Below are 17,415 nucleotides of genomic sequence, written 5' to 3'. Positions count from 1 at the left end.
CAATATTTTCCATTCAACAGTCAAGAAAATCACAATTCTACTAAACAATAATTTAAATGTCTTTTCGTATATTATTAATTTCTTCTCAGAAGCTTCTAAAGGTGTTTTAATTCTATTGGTGGTTTTGTTCTTTTTCTTTAACTTTAAATGATCATGAACTAATCAATATACTTCAAGGATAACGTGTATAGGGCAAAAAAAAGAAAAGAAAAACAAACGTGATCCTAACACTGTCGTACCCAGTATATGGGTAAAATCCTATCTGAAATTCATATAAAGCTGAAAAGATCGCTTCATTTCAACACATATGTAGAGAGAGAGAGAGAGAGAGAGAGAGAGAGAGAGAGAGAGAGAGAGAGAGAGAGAGAGAGAGATTCACAAGGATTAGAATGTCTCAAAGACTTATTAGTCCACCCAGGAGACATCATGAGCTCACTTATTTCAAGGAGCTGGTTTGACAACTCATTCACAGTGTTCTAATGATTTTGTCTACCTTTCTTTTGAACTCTTCCACACTGCTGCTGTTTACAACTTCTGGTGGCAGTTTACTCCATGTGGCACATATCTCGTATCTGAAGAAGTTTCCACAATGGGATGTGTTGTGTCTCTTCAGTTCTAGTTTCCATCCATTATTTCTTGCCTGTTTTTCGTTTAATGTGAAGACGTTACTGTCTACTTTTTCTTATGCCTTTCAGTATTCTGAATGTCTCCACTAGTTGTCCACGCAACCGTTGTGTTACTAAGTCATACATGTTCAGGCTCTTGAGCCGTCTTTGGCTGATGGATGGAATTAACTTTGTGACTCTTTCTTGTATCCCTTCTAGTCCATTTATGTCCTTTGTAAGTGTTGGTGACCAAAACCGTACTGCATATTCAAGATGTTGTCTAACTATTGATTGGAGCTGCTGCACCGTCTTCTTGTTTCTGTATTTGAACTGCCTCTTTATGTATTCCACTAGTTTCTGTGCCTTCTTTTCAGCTCTGATGCATCGTTTTGTGGATTTTAAGTCCTTGGTAATAATGACTCTAAGGTTCTTTTCTTGTTCTACACTATTTTTGTCGTCATTCCCAAGCAACTTGTAGTTTGCTTGAGGGTTGTTTGTTCCTATTTGTAACTCTTTACTTTCATCCAGGTTAAAAGGCATTTGTCATCTTTTTTACCACTCTCCTATTTTCTTTAGATCATTTCTTAAACTTTCCACTGCAGCGGGGTCTGCTGCATTTACACCTAGTTTGGTGTCATCTGCAAATTTGGCTATCCTGCTAGTTAAGCCTACATCAGTATCATTAATGTAAATTAAAAACAAGAGCAGGCCTAGGACAGAACCCTGAGGAACTACTCTTGTCACATCTGCCCATTCTAATTCTTCACCATCTATTACGACTCTGTTTTCTATTAGTTAGCCAGTCTTCGATCTAGTCTGCTATTTCTCCTACCATTTCTAAAGCTGTAACTTTTGTCATTAGTTTCTTGTATGGAACTCTAGCAAAGGCCTTTTGGAAATCTAAGAAGAGTATATTTATTGCTCTACTACTGTTGCAAATAGCAAGCATGTTATGAAAAAACACCAGGAGGTTTGATAGACAGTATCTGTTTCATCTGAAACAGTGATGGCTGTTTAACAAGGCGTTTCTATCAGTGTGATCCACAATTTGATCTGAAAATTATGGACTCAAAACCATTACAAAGGACTGACGTTAGACAGAGTGGTCGATAATTTTCTGGCTCTTCTCTTTGACTCTTATATATGTTTTTGTTAACTGAGGGCACATTACCTAGTTTCCATCCTTTTGGTGCCTTTCTTAATTCTGCAGTTTTTGTGCAAAGTTTATATAGGTGAGGAACTATCTCCTCTTTAAACTCTTTAATTTCTCTTGGATGAATCATCCGGGCCAGGAAATTTGAATTTTTTTAGTTTTTCTAATTTGTTTTTAATGTCTCTTCTGTAAATATTATTTTGTCCAACGGCTCTGCATCTTCATATTTAATAGATGATTCAGGGATTGAGGTTGTGTCTTCAATTCCGAAAAAAAACTAGTAAAAAAACTTATTCTGTAACACTGCTATTTCCAAGTCTGAGTTCACCAGATTTCCTCTATTGCCTCATAAGGGACCTATGCTATTTTTTATTGGTTTCCTACTATTAACACGAAGCAAAGGATTCTTTTGGGTTGTCTTTACAAACTGATACGACTCTTATCCTCATTTATCTTTGCATTTCTTACTAAGTTGTCCACCGGTGTACAGAGTTCTTTATGCCTGCTTCCTTCTTCTGGTGTTAAGTGTGGATTCATTGATTTGTGCAATCTGTCTCTTTCTCTTATTTTATTTTCGATTTATCTGCTGAACCACTTAGGCTGAGGGTGGCCGTTTGTTAATATTTGCTTTCATGGTATACATCTAGATAGTTTTTCTGCGTATTCTTCTAGGAAGAGAGAGAGAGAGAGAGAGAGAGAGAGAGAGAGAGAGAGAGAGAGAGAGAGAGAGAGAGAGAGAGAGAGAGAGAGAGAGAGGGGGGGTCTGTGCTTAGGAAATCCCAGATTTTCTTACCTAATTTCCCTGATTCATTTTTATTTTCCCTATTTTATTTAGGTTGAAAAGTGCATCATTTTCTCAGGCCCTTTTCGCTGAATGATCAATAAAGGATGAGTTATATAGCTAACGCTATTCACTAGACAACTAATGCTTAATTAAAGCAGCAATCAGAATATTCCTTGCATGTATAACACGTGTGTGTGTAATGTGCGTGCATGTACCTGTTCATTACTATATGTCTAAAGCATAAATGACAAGTAATAACGAGAAGCACGTATCATATATGCAGTCATTCAAAAGAATCCAGATACAAAATTGAAAATCCAAATCGTACCTATACCATAATGAATGTATCGGAGCATCACCCTATCAGTTTTCAGGAAGTAAATTTGAAGTGTATTCACGAAGCCTTAATTGAATATACAGTATTTCTGTACAGTGTCAGTGTATTCTATCTGATGTACTATTTGAAAACAGCCATTGTGACTTTAAAGTCGGTTTCGCTTCCAGCTCAGTTCCATGTCTCCCTCTCCCTTCTCATGCATTCACTTTGTCTCGAAAGCCATATTCATTTTTGAATCCTTTTATTAAAACTCACTGTCGTCGATTTCCACGACTGAAAGCATACTGCGCTTTTTGTTTTATCAAAGTTCCTTTGCTACAAAATATAGGCTTCTAAACAGTGGACTCTTTATAATGACAATAATTATAATTTTGTTTTTTCTAGTAAAAAAAGATGCTGCTTTTAGAATGGGGAATGGATCCGCCACAATTCGACAAACTCTGATCTATAATGACTACTGGGTATTGTCCACCCAAAAAATGCAACAGGAAAGTTTCTCGGTAAATTGTAATTTCTGCCATTCATGTTCTAATTAACATCCACGTCTTAATCTCATACAATTTAGAAACACAGTAAATTTCGGATATGCTGGAAACGTTATCACAAGGGTTTTACAGAAAGATATTGTCTAAGTTAACAAGCCCAGATATTTTCTTTGACATGTTTAAGCACAATATCTTGTAGAACTAAGAGTATAAGACTTTGTGTTTTAGGGGGTGGGAAAATATGCTCGAAAAGCATAATGGGTAAGCTAATTTTTCAGAAGTGATTAAACTGAATTAATAATGAAATTCATTCATGATACCGTTCATTATTGCTGTACAACCATCTTTCTCATTGCGTTGCGTATAACTGTTTGCAAAGGTTATATCTCATTTTAATCAATGAATTGATATTGCATTCCTTTACTAACTGGAAAAGGATTGCTAATTGCTGGATTTGGGCAATAAGGGGAATGCAGTAGGTGCATTGCTACAGAAATATATCAGCATTGACCGAAAATTCTTAATGCCCATTCATATCATAAAAACTAGAAAATAAATCCTTCATTTTCAATTTAAATTATTTGTCTTTGGTATGTGATTATGCTGTATTCAACACCTATATACAATAGATTCCCGTTTGCTCCTAATAATAATACAAACTGCTTTCTTAGTTTTCTGTGAAAGAAAAATATTGCATTGGCTTTGTCTGTCCGTCTTCACTTTTTCTGTTCTCCCTCATATCTTAAAAACTACTAGTGCTAGAGGGCTGCAAATTGGTATGTTGATCATTCACCCTACAATCATCAAACGTACTACATTGCAGCCCTCTAGCCTAAGTGTTTTTTTTATTTTATATCAATATTAAAGTTAGCCATGAACGTACGTCTGGCACCCTTACAGGTACCAACAACACCACCTACCAGAGAGAGTTTCATGGTTCGTGGCTGAGAGTTTCTTACAACATTATACACTGTACAGAAAACTCGATTGTGCTGAGTATTTTTCATTTGTTTTGTTACACGTGGAATAACAGGGCTGCCAAATAGAAGCCAAACTATTTCTAACATCATTGGCACTTCCTATTATGAATCCATCACATGTCACTCTTCCCTTCAGTCGGCCTCCGGCCCCTTTCTCTTCCACTGTGATCAGTGGAATTATTCACACCGGAACCATTCGCTGGAATTTATGTGAGAGGCTTTGCTCTGTTGAGGTGAAAGTTTTTGGAATCGGCTTTCCTAAGTTAAATTTGAAAATGGATGTCTATCAGCATTGTAGGTCAATCTATTTTTTCAATGGATTTCAACCTTTTCCATACCGCGATCCCTTATGAGCAACTCAATATGACAGATGACCGTCTTTAAGATTTTGTATTCAATAATATGTAGAGGTACCATATTTTCATCAACCAAAGACAGTACAAAAGGAATCTAGTATATTTACTATGATGGGTCCCAAACCCACCAGCACGTTTTTATTTATTTCTCCTTCCAAGTCTATTAGACGTTTTTACATCTGCCGAATCACAAGTTTATCCGAAAACACGAATTTTTTGCTGTTCCTTTCTGCTTTCAAATCTGGGTTCAAAATCTATCTGCAAACACGATTTTTTGCAATTAATTCCCCGTATACACACTTTCCCACTTGGAATAAAATAAATACAAATATATAAATAAATATATAAATAAACATAAATAGATAAATAAATAAAAATGCTAATCTTGTAATGTCAGTTTGGTTATTAAGCCTACTTTTACTATGTTTTTGCTCTGTATGATCAGTTGTGCCTAAGTAAAGGGTCGTGTTAGACCTAAAGAACATTGTTGGGTGACTGACTGATTTCGTGAAATTCTGGGAAATTTTTTAGATTGACCGGGGCGCTTTCTCACGCAAGTTAAACCTAAGCCTTGTTTCTGTGACAAGTAGCAGAACGTACACCAGCGCGAATAACGAGTGCTCGTCACGCCTTGTCATCTATGACAGAAATTAGTATTGGCCTAGCCATCAGCATGGCTCGCCATAGCAATCAAGTTGAAAAATGCTTAAAAGTACCCTGTCTCAAGAACAATCTCGCGAAACCCAGAAGAAAGGTTGGCGATCCCTCTGGAATTGAAAACTTCAGATCTAGTAAGTTATTCGCTTCGCTTTAGAAGATGCATGAAGATTGTTTCACGATATTCATAATAATTTATGTGTGTATGTGTATATACACACACACATATGTATATATACGTATATATGTGTGTGTGTTTGTGTATCAGTAAATCAAACCATGCTCGCACCTTCGGAAGGTGTCATCAATCCAAATACCCCGTAGGTGGGGTAATGCCATAGTCGATCTCAAATGGTGCATTGTATGCTTTACCAAAGGGTGTCAGCAAGGTCCCTGTGTTCCCTGGCACCGCCCACTTTTCATATCTTTTACTTCACCTCCCTTTCAGCTTTTTAAATATTACTCTCTAACGAACCCAACTCCCTCTGCTCACTGTCTTGAGCACCTAATGATTGAAGGAGCCTCATTGTTTGGCTTGATACCCTCAATTTCATCATGAAATTTTTTTATGAATCGGATTAAATTACAGGGGTAATCTCCTGTTTGCGAGGTCCGTGGCTCGCTCCTGGTCTATCGCACGCTAGTGTACCTAGTAGAAAATTATAAGGTCAGCCCTATCCCTTCGTTCTTGTTAATGCAACATTAGACACTTGTTTCGTCAAGAAAAAGTCCTGCTAACTACGGAACCATACACTCGTCTTTTGGTCGTTCATTGTGAAACGTTAAACAAATATATTTCACCAAACTCATACTCGTCATCTTAAATTTGATTAATGTCAGTCTTTTAACAGAGTAGCATCATTTATATCAGAAAGTTTACAACAAATACAGCAGTGGCAATGCAGTGTAAAGTAAATAAGATCAGCTGGACAGTCCAGATTTTATCACCAATAAATCATCATAATATAATCGTAAAGAGTTTATCGTCCACTTGAGTGGTCACTCGAAACCAAGAAATAATTGAAGCAAGATGTTACAAAGGAATTTCCTGAGCGAGATTGAACTTTGACTTATTCATTTGACGATATGAGAGAGAGAGAGAGAGAGAGAGAGAGAGAGAGAGAGAGAGAGAGAGAGAGAGAGAGAGAGAGAGAGAGAGTTTATTAGCTACCTTGAAGACGGCACTTCACTTCGATGTCAACCAGCTTGTTATGTATATTACTTTGTAATGCATGACAGTTGGGGAAAGCTAAGCTGCTCTCTAATCGATACGAAATTGTTTGTGGGTTTTAATTGTCAGAGTATGTATTTCAGTCATTGGTTCAATGACTTTGTCATGAAAGTCATCAAAACTCTATCTCCGTTTCCTTACGTAGGTACTGCGCAAAATGCCGTTCATATCATAAAATGCACTGAAGTGTTAATTCAAAACATTAAAGTATGAATAATATAACCAATAATACATCGAGCTGTGAGTCGAAACGAGTTAGCTAACTTGTTCATCCAAGTTGCTTAATTATAGTCACTGCTATCAGATTGTTAATAGTAGGCTTTGCCAAAACTGTTTTTCATTAAAGATTATATTTTGATGTGTTTCATTTTAGAGATCCCTTATATGTCCGATACTGAATAGAATTTGGATTCCCATAGGAATATCTCTCGAAGTTACCTGAGCTGGCAACGGAGCACATTGCCTAAGGTTCATGTTATCTTTCGTAAGATCGTACTATTTCAGTTTAAAGTACTTTTAACTGAAAGACGTATTTTGGCTTTAAAGGGGAAATCACCCTTACATTGCCGCAGTCACATGTTGAAAGTGAAACAAAAGCATTTTTATTACTTTAAAATTTTGTGAGGGATGTAAGTGACGAACATCACAGCTGACCTTTGAAGACAACATTTTAAGACATTTTTAACCATATGATGAATATATGTAAGTGATGTCCATTTTAATTTCTAATATACATTATCTTTTCTGTACTGGTCAGTAGTAACATTTTAAATTCCAAGAACCTGGCGTAAATCATATTTTTATTTTATATACAATTGGCAAAATCTATACCGTTTTTAAATTCAGTCGTTAATTCAGCACTGCATCCGTTTTATCAATAATAGCTTGGTAAAAATTTCTTAATATTTTATTGTTCATATATTTAAATGAACTATCATAGGTAAACAGTTTCTTTATTTTGAAATGAGAAACTAACTGTACTTTAACTGAAAGGAAATATAAAAAAAAAACTATTTGGGAATTATTTAAAAGTTGTATAATTTCGTAACTTTTTGGGTTTTGTGGATGAAGTCCAAATACATTTTTTAAACATTGCCTTTTTGTTCGGTATTTATATGATTAATAATTTTTTGGGTTTATGAACATTGATTATGCAAATAGAGGTAAGTTTTATGAATAAAATTTAAAAAAATAAAAGTCTTTGAGAATTCATAGGAAAAGTGTTTGATTTATTATATTCTATCAAATAGTCCTATGAAAATCTTAGACTCTTATCCTGAATAGGAATATAAAGCAGAATAACATGGTTTATGGCATAATGTATTTTCTCAATATTCAACATGGTCTTCTGAGAATCTCTAAAAGCAATTTGAAGTGTAAAAACTGTTCCTTTTTTATTGTTTCATAATTTTAAATACTTTGAAATGGAATGATCATGAATAGGTTCATTTACTCCTAGAAGGACGTGTATAGTGAAAAAAATCCTAGAGAGAGAGAGAGAGAGAGAGAGAGAGAGAGAGAGAGAGAGAGAGAGAGAGAGAGAGAGAGAGAGAGACTCCATTACTTCCTGATATCTTTCTGAGTTATCATCAACTCGTCTGACGAATCACATATAGAATTAAAAAAGGCGCAATATATGGTATTTTCTTTGAATAAAAGTAAGAAACTTTAATCTTATTTTCCGTTCAATAGAAAAAAGAGAGAGAAAAAAAACAAGCCCCAAAATACATCCGTGTCCATTCTGCTGCAGTTCCCTTGGGTGGACTAAATCGGCTGCCCTCTCCTGCACTTCGTTTCCCGTAACCCCACCCCTTTCCCCCGCCCCCCAACTTTAGGGACCGTACATTGTTACTTGAGGCATCTCCAGAGAACAACGGATATACCACACAGAATCCATCTCTGCCTCGGGATTTTACCAACTCGTCCTCCTTACCTGAGGGAAACAAAGGTCTTATAGCACCAACACTCTCTAGGGTAACTCACTTACCTCAGTCAGGTGGATACGTTTTCTTTTCTTTACCTGTGGAAGATATGTGGTTCTAACAAAATTTCGGAATATTTTTAATCTTGCCTGGAGTAATCGATATTTTGTGAGTCAGATGAACCTAACTCTTACTCTTTTACAAACATGCACACACACACACACACATATATATATATATATATATATATATATATATATATATATATATCTATATATATATATATATAGATATATATATATATAGATATAGATATATATATATATATATATAGTATATATATATATATATATATATATATATATATATATATATATATATATATATATTTATATATATCTAATGTCTTATCGCTTGGCGATAGACTTTTTGTTCTTCCCTTACGGCTGTTATCCGTAAGTAATGTTTGGTTCCTCCTCATCTCCCTTGGATATCTCAGTAGAGAGGTTCTTTCTTGTCTAGAGGAGATGATTCAAACAGGCTAGTTGAACAAGTTAACAACTTTATTCTGTAACTCCATACTAGGAGATGCAGCTCGGTCGGACGACCGATATGTTTGATAGTTGGCGTGGAACTGCCATTCTAAAGCATCGCGTCGATAGCGGAACATCAGCTATCTAAGCAATTCATATACACATACGTAGTCTGCCGGCTCGGAAGTTACAAGTTTTCCGGCGTAGGTTAACAGGTCAACCGCTTCCCATGGAAGTTGTTGTGCAAAGTTATCATAACATAAAAATGTTGACAAAGCTTTGAGCTAGATCAGGCTACTGCAGACAACGCATAGCGTAATCTAAGGTCTGCTTTTGTCACGTAGAACCCTCCTAATGCCATGACCCCAGGTCACTGGTTTATATATAATGTAATTCTTACATTAGGCTCGGTCTGCTACCTATTCAAGCCTTGAATAACAAAAAAAAACAAACCAAAAAATTACTTTAAACATTGTTCATAGGAGCGTGCTCGTAACATACAAAGTGATTAAATGCATAAAAAGGTTCTGTTACATACCTTGTTGACATATTCATAAACAAAGATAAATGCATGGAAAATATAGATCCATGTTTGGTAATAATAATGATTATGTACCCAAAAATAACAAAATGGTAAAAATCAAAACATGTATCATGATTAATATGATAACATGTAACCTGATTAAGAATAACGGTTACTAAATAATGATTATAGCATGATCATGGATCATTGTTAAAGAGTACTTGTCACTCTATAATAGATAAATATAATTGTATAATAGTATAACAATGTAATTCTGCAGAAATTCAATATATAGGGCTGATATTTTATTAGTGCCCGAAAAATACCTTTAGGAATATATTAATGTATAATATTGGGCTATAATGATTTATTAGGCGCCCTGAAGATACTTTAACTGTTCAAATGCAAAGGCGTGAGTCTTTCTTGTCCTACATTTTTGCCAGCATACGGACCGCTTTTCACACACAACACAATTCCAGACAATTCCCTAGGCACGAACTGAAGTGGCCAGGTTCAGGCGGCCCTAAACGCAAACGACTTGAGTTTAACGGGTACGTCATCCAGACGGGCCAGTACGTTCCCTTGGAGATCCTTCTGTTTACGCCTCAGCCTACGCCAAGCAAAGATGTTGACGGCGATAACCAATATGGCCGTCACGCTGAACACGGCTAGCAGAATGTAGTAGCGAAGATGTTCTCCACCTGCATAAGTCGATGACGCGTGGGTCATCTCAGCCAGTTGCGTCAGACGATGAGCTACTCGCGCGTTGTATGGGAGAGGTAGTGATGGGATGATTGTGGTAGCCCACGTGTAGTTCGCGAAATACGCCTTCTCACGTATTATCGTGTTGACCCCTCTGACGGTATAGTTTGTAGATGTCCCCGTTACAACCATCGGCTGCTACGAAGATAGGGGCATGGGCGGTGGATGTGTCCGGACACACGACGTCGAATCCGGCCTTATCATAACGGATCCAGGAACCATTATTCATCCTGTAATTGAATTTATTACCGTAAAAGGGATAAAGTTTCCCCAGACAACCTTCGCTTGTATGAGAGAGAGAGCCGTTTAGCACTATGTCTAACTCACATGAATCCGTTGATATAGGATAGAATTCAAAAGAGTCAGCTGTACAAATTTTATTATTCATGGCTTCTGAACAGTGAGTGAGTTTGTCTAAGTCTTAAGTCTTTTAAGACTGTAAATGATTTCTTATCAGAAGAAATCAGTACATGCCCGTTAAATTGGATATTACTGGATTTGAGTTATTCGTCATAAAAGTAGGAAACGGTGCTATTTTGTATGATTGCCAAGCATCGGAAGAATCAAAAGGAATTGTGATCATAATTCTATAATTTTCAACGCTGACTGATATTAGGCTATAATAGAATTCTACTTTATGGGCATCCACTAAAGGAATATAACCTAGCTTCTCGCCGTCCGTTTTTCTAAAGTTAACGTCAGATCTTTAATAGGCATGAGGTGAGGAGATAACACACCCTTTGTTGCTAACGTAATTGCTTCTACGTAATCTTTTGACCTTTCAATAAAATGTGATATTTTCACACGGATATGATCTATTTTCGAACTATAGTAAGCTAAAGTAGCCAGCAAATGTTGAACTTCCATGACCTGATCGATATTATTTGAATGTTCATTAACGATATTCATTATTTGATTGATCGAAGATAACTGGCTGCGAAGTTCTGATAAGGCCAGTTCCGTTTTGTGTTGCAAAAACTCATTCTTTTATTTTGATTATTTATCTTGAGGCGATTTGAGATTCCTAAGCCTAGATTCGCAACTGATCCTAAGATGTTTAGTCCAGCTAGAATAAGCGGGTTGCGGCGTTCAAGAGTATTGTGCCGCACAGACCACATCAGCAGGTCACGAGCGAGTTCTTCTGCCTCGGCGGTTTTATTTTGTATGTCATAAGACAACATTTCTGCGACGCTTATGTTTTGAGCTAGTGAAATCTCTGAGTTAGCATGAAAATTACGTTCATGCATTTCCTTAACCCTGGAACACTGAACGTGGGTTATAGATTACCCAGAGTAGGTGACGTCATTCGTGTTCCCTCCTCTTCCACACAAGCCAGCGCGCTGGGACTCAGTATAGCTTCAGTCTACCCTATGGGGTTTATAGGGGGGAAGTCGCGTCGCTCCAATCCTCTGCCTGGATTTTGCGCTACAGACGTGTTCGGGTACCGTTTACCCACGTTCAGTGATAAGAGTATATAGAAAAAACTGGGTAATGTGTGCAACAAAGAAGAATGTGCTCCTCCTTTCAAGTATGCCACACACAGCAAGTAGTGAATGATGTCACCGGAAGCCCTAACATAATTGAATATTATAATGAGACAAAAGGAGGGGTCGACAAAAAGACACGTTTCAGGTGTCACAGCTGCCGCCAACCTGTTGTTTGCCCGAGCCACTACTTCCCCTACTGCTGTGATTGCATATAAGGCTGAGGTAGGTAATATATATAAAAACTAAGATTTTGAGTGATAATGTGATAAAGTATAAAAAGAAATATAATAAACACATTATATTCCACAATTTGTCATTTCTGGTGCACTAAAAAAAGGGTGTTTTTCCTACTCTCTTCCCTACAGTTCCCGCATCCCCCGTGCCTTGATGACCCCCTGGGATGAGAGCCTGACATCCTTGGAAGCGTTGTGGGAGCATCTGAGCGATTTTTTGGGGAGGGTTTTTTTTTTGCTTAATTTTTTTGCAAAAACATTCAAATTTTTTTCACTTTTTTACATTCCTTTCTTTTTGCTTTTTAATTCAATGTTTCTGAAAGTAAGTATTCTAATTTAATAGTTTCATTACTAGGTAATAGGGTTTATATTTAGTGTGTAAGGGATAGGATTAATAAATTTGCATATTTACTATTTTTCTTTAATTTTCCAAAATCGGGTATAAACTACCCACGTTTCAGTGGCCGTGTAAAACAGGGAAACGGGTTCAGTGTTCCAGGTTAAGGGAAATACCAAACCTCATCAGGTCATTTCTTTAAGTTAAAGGAACGTCATCTTCAGGTAAGAAAATAGCATGCATATCTACCTCGATAACAATATTACTTGACACGATGAATACATCATCGATTCTCTCGATAATCGAGCCATGATTAAATTCTATGTCTTTAGTCCTAGCGCTCTTTCCATACAACAAAGATGTCTGAATACACAATATCACTCCTAACAATAACAGATTCATTTTTGAAAACCTGCAATGAGTAAAACAGATGTAATAACTCGCGTAAAAGAATAGGTTTACATACAATATGATTAATAGATATATATATATAATTTATTATACAAGTTTCATAAATACAACCATTTTTTCCCTCACTCCATCTACCTTTCTTTAGATTCTGATATGTGCCAATGGGACTATTCTCACATCAGTGGGTTTGGATACATTTGAACCCTAACTCTATTGGCCGTTAAATTTCTAAAATGTTAAACGGGCCTTCAAACTTAGGTGTCAGTTTATAATTAAACCTTTACGCACGTATACTTGTATGTATACCTGATCGCCCACGGCATATGTTCTAGTTGGCTTAGCTATTTTATCATGATTTTTTTTCATTATTATCTGTGCTTCTTCTAAATTCTTACGACTTATATTATATCGACTTATGCTTGCATCCATAAACATCCTTTAGAGGATTTGATAAATTAGTTGTAGGCTTTAAGATGTGGAAAGGCGTTCGGGCGGGCCGGGATACCGTACAGTGCCTCGTGCGGTGTCATTTTAATAGACACGTGATACGAGTGATTAAGTGTGCTTAGTACCGCAGGTATGGCAATGTCCCAGTTGGGATCTGCCCCCCTAAGGTGACCTTAAAATGTTTAAAACCTTACGATTTGCCCTTTCCACTAGCCCATTAGACTCTGGGTGATAGATCATGGTATTGATTTTCTTTTTATACTAAGGAATTCGCACAAGGAGTTAAGGAAATGATTATTGAAACTCCCCGCCCGAGTCTGAGATAATGATGTGTGGAATTCCATGTTTATCTATATATATATATATATATATATATATATATATATATATATATATATATATATATATATATATGTATATATTATTATATATATATATATATATATATATATATATATATATATATATATATATATATATATATATATAGTAATCTTATATATAATATATATACATATATATATTACCCGTCTAGAATTGAGTAGTGAATAATGCCAATATGACGTTTAGTCCCCCATCTCACTTTAACATTTGAGACAGATTTAAATTTATTATAATAAATTTTTAAACTTTTTTTTATATATATAATATAATTATATATTAATAATATATTATAAATATTATATAATATATATTGTATAATAAATTATTTATATAATATATAATAATTATATACTATTATATATATAAGTATTTAAATTATTATAATATAGTATTATTATATATATAAATATAACTATAAATTATTATAACTATATATACATATATTATATATGTTTATAAGTATATATCTAACTATAATATATAATGTATTATATATAATATTTATATATATTATTATTATATATAATAATTTGTTAATATATTATATACATATATATTATAAATATATATTATTATATTATTATATATTACAAAATATTAAAACCTTATATATATAACTATATATATAATATATAATAATTTATTTAATATTATTATATAATAATAAATTTATATATAGTTAATAATGTAATATATAATATATAGTATTATAGTATATATGTGTGTGTGTGTGTGTGTGTGTGTATCTGTCTCAAATGTTTTAGAGAGATGGGGGACTAAACGCCATATTGGCATTATTCACTATTCAATCCATTAGACGGTTTATAAGAGTGTAATATGACAGATAAATTTTGGAAATTATATGGTTCAATTCAATTCAAAGTCAACGAATTCCCGAAAATAAGAATAATGATTGTGAAAAACAACATTCCCTCCATATAATTGTGGACATCTCCAAATATGAAAATAATAATAATAATAATAATAATAATAATAATATAATAATAATAATAATAATAATAATAATAATAATAATGAGGCAGGATGCAACCCGGAACCCCACACTTTAAATACCACCCAGTCGATTTAGAGGACTGTGATAGACCAAAAAGAAAAAAAAATGTTTAGTTTAGTTTAGTTTAGTTTTTATTTATGCCATGTTAATATAATTCTACATACAATTCCAGTAAAGCCGCCGAAGTTGTAGTAGATTATACGGCAGACTACAGAAAAACGTCAATACAGATTATATCAATATAAATCACAGAGAATAATATATAAACTTAGATGATATTTAAAACAATGAAATCGAAATAAAAGCACATACATTAATATATAAAGTTATATATTTAAAACAATGGAATCCATGTAATAGCACATGGTTTGACAAAATTATAGCACATAAAATAATGCAGTGGGAATTTAATCAACTATTGTCAGGCCTAAATAAAACACTAGATTAAAGAGATCAAAAACAAATAAAGTTAAAAAGTTATTTTCCTATCATTCTATAAGTATAAAATATAATTATTGTTCGCTCATTAATGATGATTTGTTTGAGCGTAAGGAATTACTGCAGAGAACCTTCAAATAAAGTTGGTGGCAGACTATCGTACAGCAATATCATTTGACGTGGTAAAAATCTCCTCTTCACCTCACAAACCAAATGAGGATGGCGGGACATACTTCCTCTTGTTTCATATGAGTGTATTTGGAGATATGGGCGCAGCAAAATATTGTACATCTCAGTATACTTCCCACTCAGTAAAAGTCTTAAAAAGTTAAAGAGATTGTATTTATAAAGACTTCTCAGCCTCAAGAGCTTCAACCTCTCGTATATTTCCCCAGTCCCCAACAGGGGAGATTATCAACCCATTCAACTCCTAAGATAGTTCTCAACAAATTATTGACACTGGAATTTAGTCTGGTGAGGTGACTGGCCGGCGCTGAACCCCAAACTATCAAATGGTTGTTCAAGTACGGAAGGGCAAGAGCATAGTACAGATTTACAAGCACACGAGTAGGGACAACAAGTATGCCAACTAGAGTTCCTGTTACTCGGCTGATGTTTAGGGTTACATTGCTAATATGGTCAGCAAATGACAAAGTTCTTGTTATTGTTAGTCCTAAGTATTTAAATTCTTTCATCCACCCTATGGCTTTTCCTGCGAAGAATATGTCAGGTAAATTCTGTGCTGGGTGCGAGGAAAAAAACATTAACTTATTCTTTTTGGAATTTGGCAAGAGCATATTGGCTTTTACATATTTCTCTAAGTCTGAGAAGAACATTTTAATGTTATTAAATAATCCGTCTAAAGAGCATGACGTTATAACAAAAGCTGCATCATCTGCAAATAACAGTCTCAACTCCAACTGCCAATGGTAAATCATTGATAAATAAATTAAAACAAAATGGGCCAAGAATAGAACACTGCGGAATTCTGCAAGTAACATATTTAGAATTAGAGCATAGGCCATTTAAAATTACATACTGCTCCCTGTTCTGATAATAAGATTTCAAATATTCATGACACTGGCCTCTAAATCCGTAATGGGCCATTTCTGTAGTAGGACACTATGTGATGAAGTGTCAAAAGCTTTCCGTAAATCTAAAAAGAAACACTAAAAATAGCATGAGTTGTACTTTTCCTACGGCGAAAGCCAAAATGACATGGGTTAAGTAATGAATGCATATTGATGAAACTTTCCATTCTACTGAGTGTAAGTTTTTCAAATATCTTCAATCTGTAGGTAGGAGATATAAAGGTCGATACTTGTCCAAATTTGTGCTGGATTCATACTTATGAACTGGAGTAACCCTAGTCTTTTTAATGCATTTGGATATTGTGGCTCAGTAATCGATAGGTTATATAACTCAGCAAAATGTTGCGAAAATAATGGTCCATTTTCCTTTAAAATTAGAGTTGATATATCCATTACCTTATTATCCTTATTTTTAGCCTCTTTAGTGCACCCAAAACTTCAAAACAATCGGTAGGATAAAGAAAGCAGGTGGCCACTATCGGTGCCTAAAGAAATGTATAAGGCAGAGGCTGTGACAAACTACAAGCCAGGAAAGCAGCAGCAGTAACAAAATGCTCATTTGCATAATTGGCTAATTCACGTCCAGTTAACACTCGGTCAGGCAACTCAGTACGCTCTAATGTAACCGTTTTCCTTTTCTCCAACACAGAATTCAGACAAGACCAACTCATGCGAGATTTTTTGCCTGCCTCATTAAATTTCATCATATAGTACAGATGTTTTGATCTACGTAAAACGTTGGTTAATCTGTTTCTGTACCATATATACTGCTAGGTATAGCTTGCACAGTTTCGCTTTCCTCGCGATACATTGCTTGAGCTTAGGGGTCATCCAAGGAGCAGATTCTTTTACCTTTATTGTGACTTTTTTTTCAGATGAAATGCTCATATATAAAGCTCAAATATTTTTGCGAAATAAAGATCAAATGTTTCATTCATATTAGCATTGGCAAAAGTGAAAATAAAATGAGACAGCAACATCACAAAGGTAACCTTTACCCTCTCACTTATAGGTCTCTTATCATGAACTACGCTTATGGGCATATAATTGGAAAGTGAGTCAACAGATATCCCAACAGGGAAATGGTCAGTTATATCAATGGGAATAACAAAAGAAAGTCTCACGCCCTCGTCCTGTGAGATCCAGATCTGGCCCAACAGGCTAAACCTAGTGATTTGGTTTTGTCGGTTAATTTTAGTTGGAATCGTTATTACAGGAGGGCAGAGACCCAGTTCAAACATGCT

Source organism: Macrobrachium nipponense, chromosome 20, assembly GCF_015104395.2.
Source record: "Macrobrachium nipponense isolate FS-2020 chromosome 20, ASM1510439v2, whole genome shotgun sequence".
NCBI lineage: Eukaryota > Metazoa > Arthropoda > Malacostraca > Decapoda > Palaemonidae > Macrobrachium > Macrobrachium nipponense.
This window is presented reverse-complemented; position numbering follows the sequence as displayed.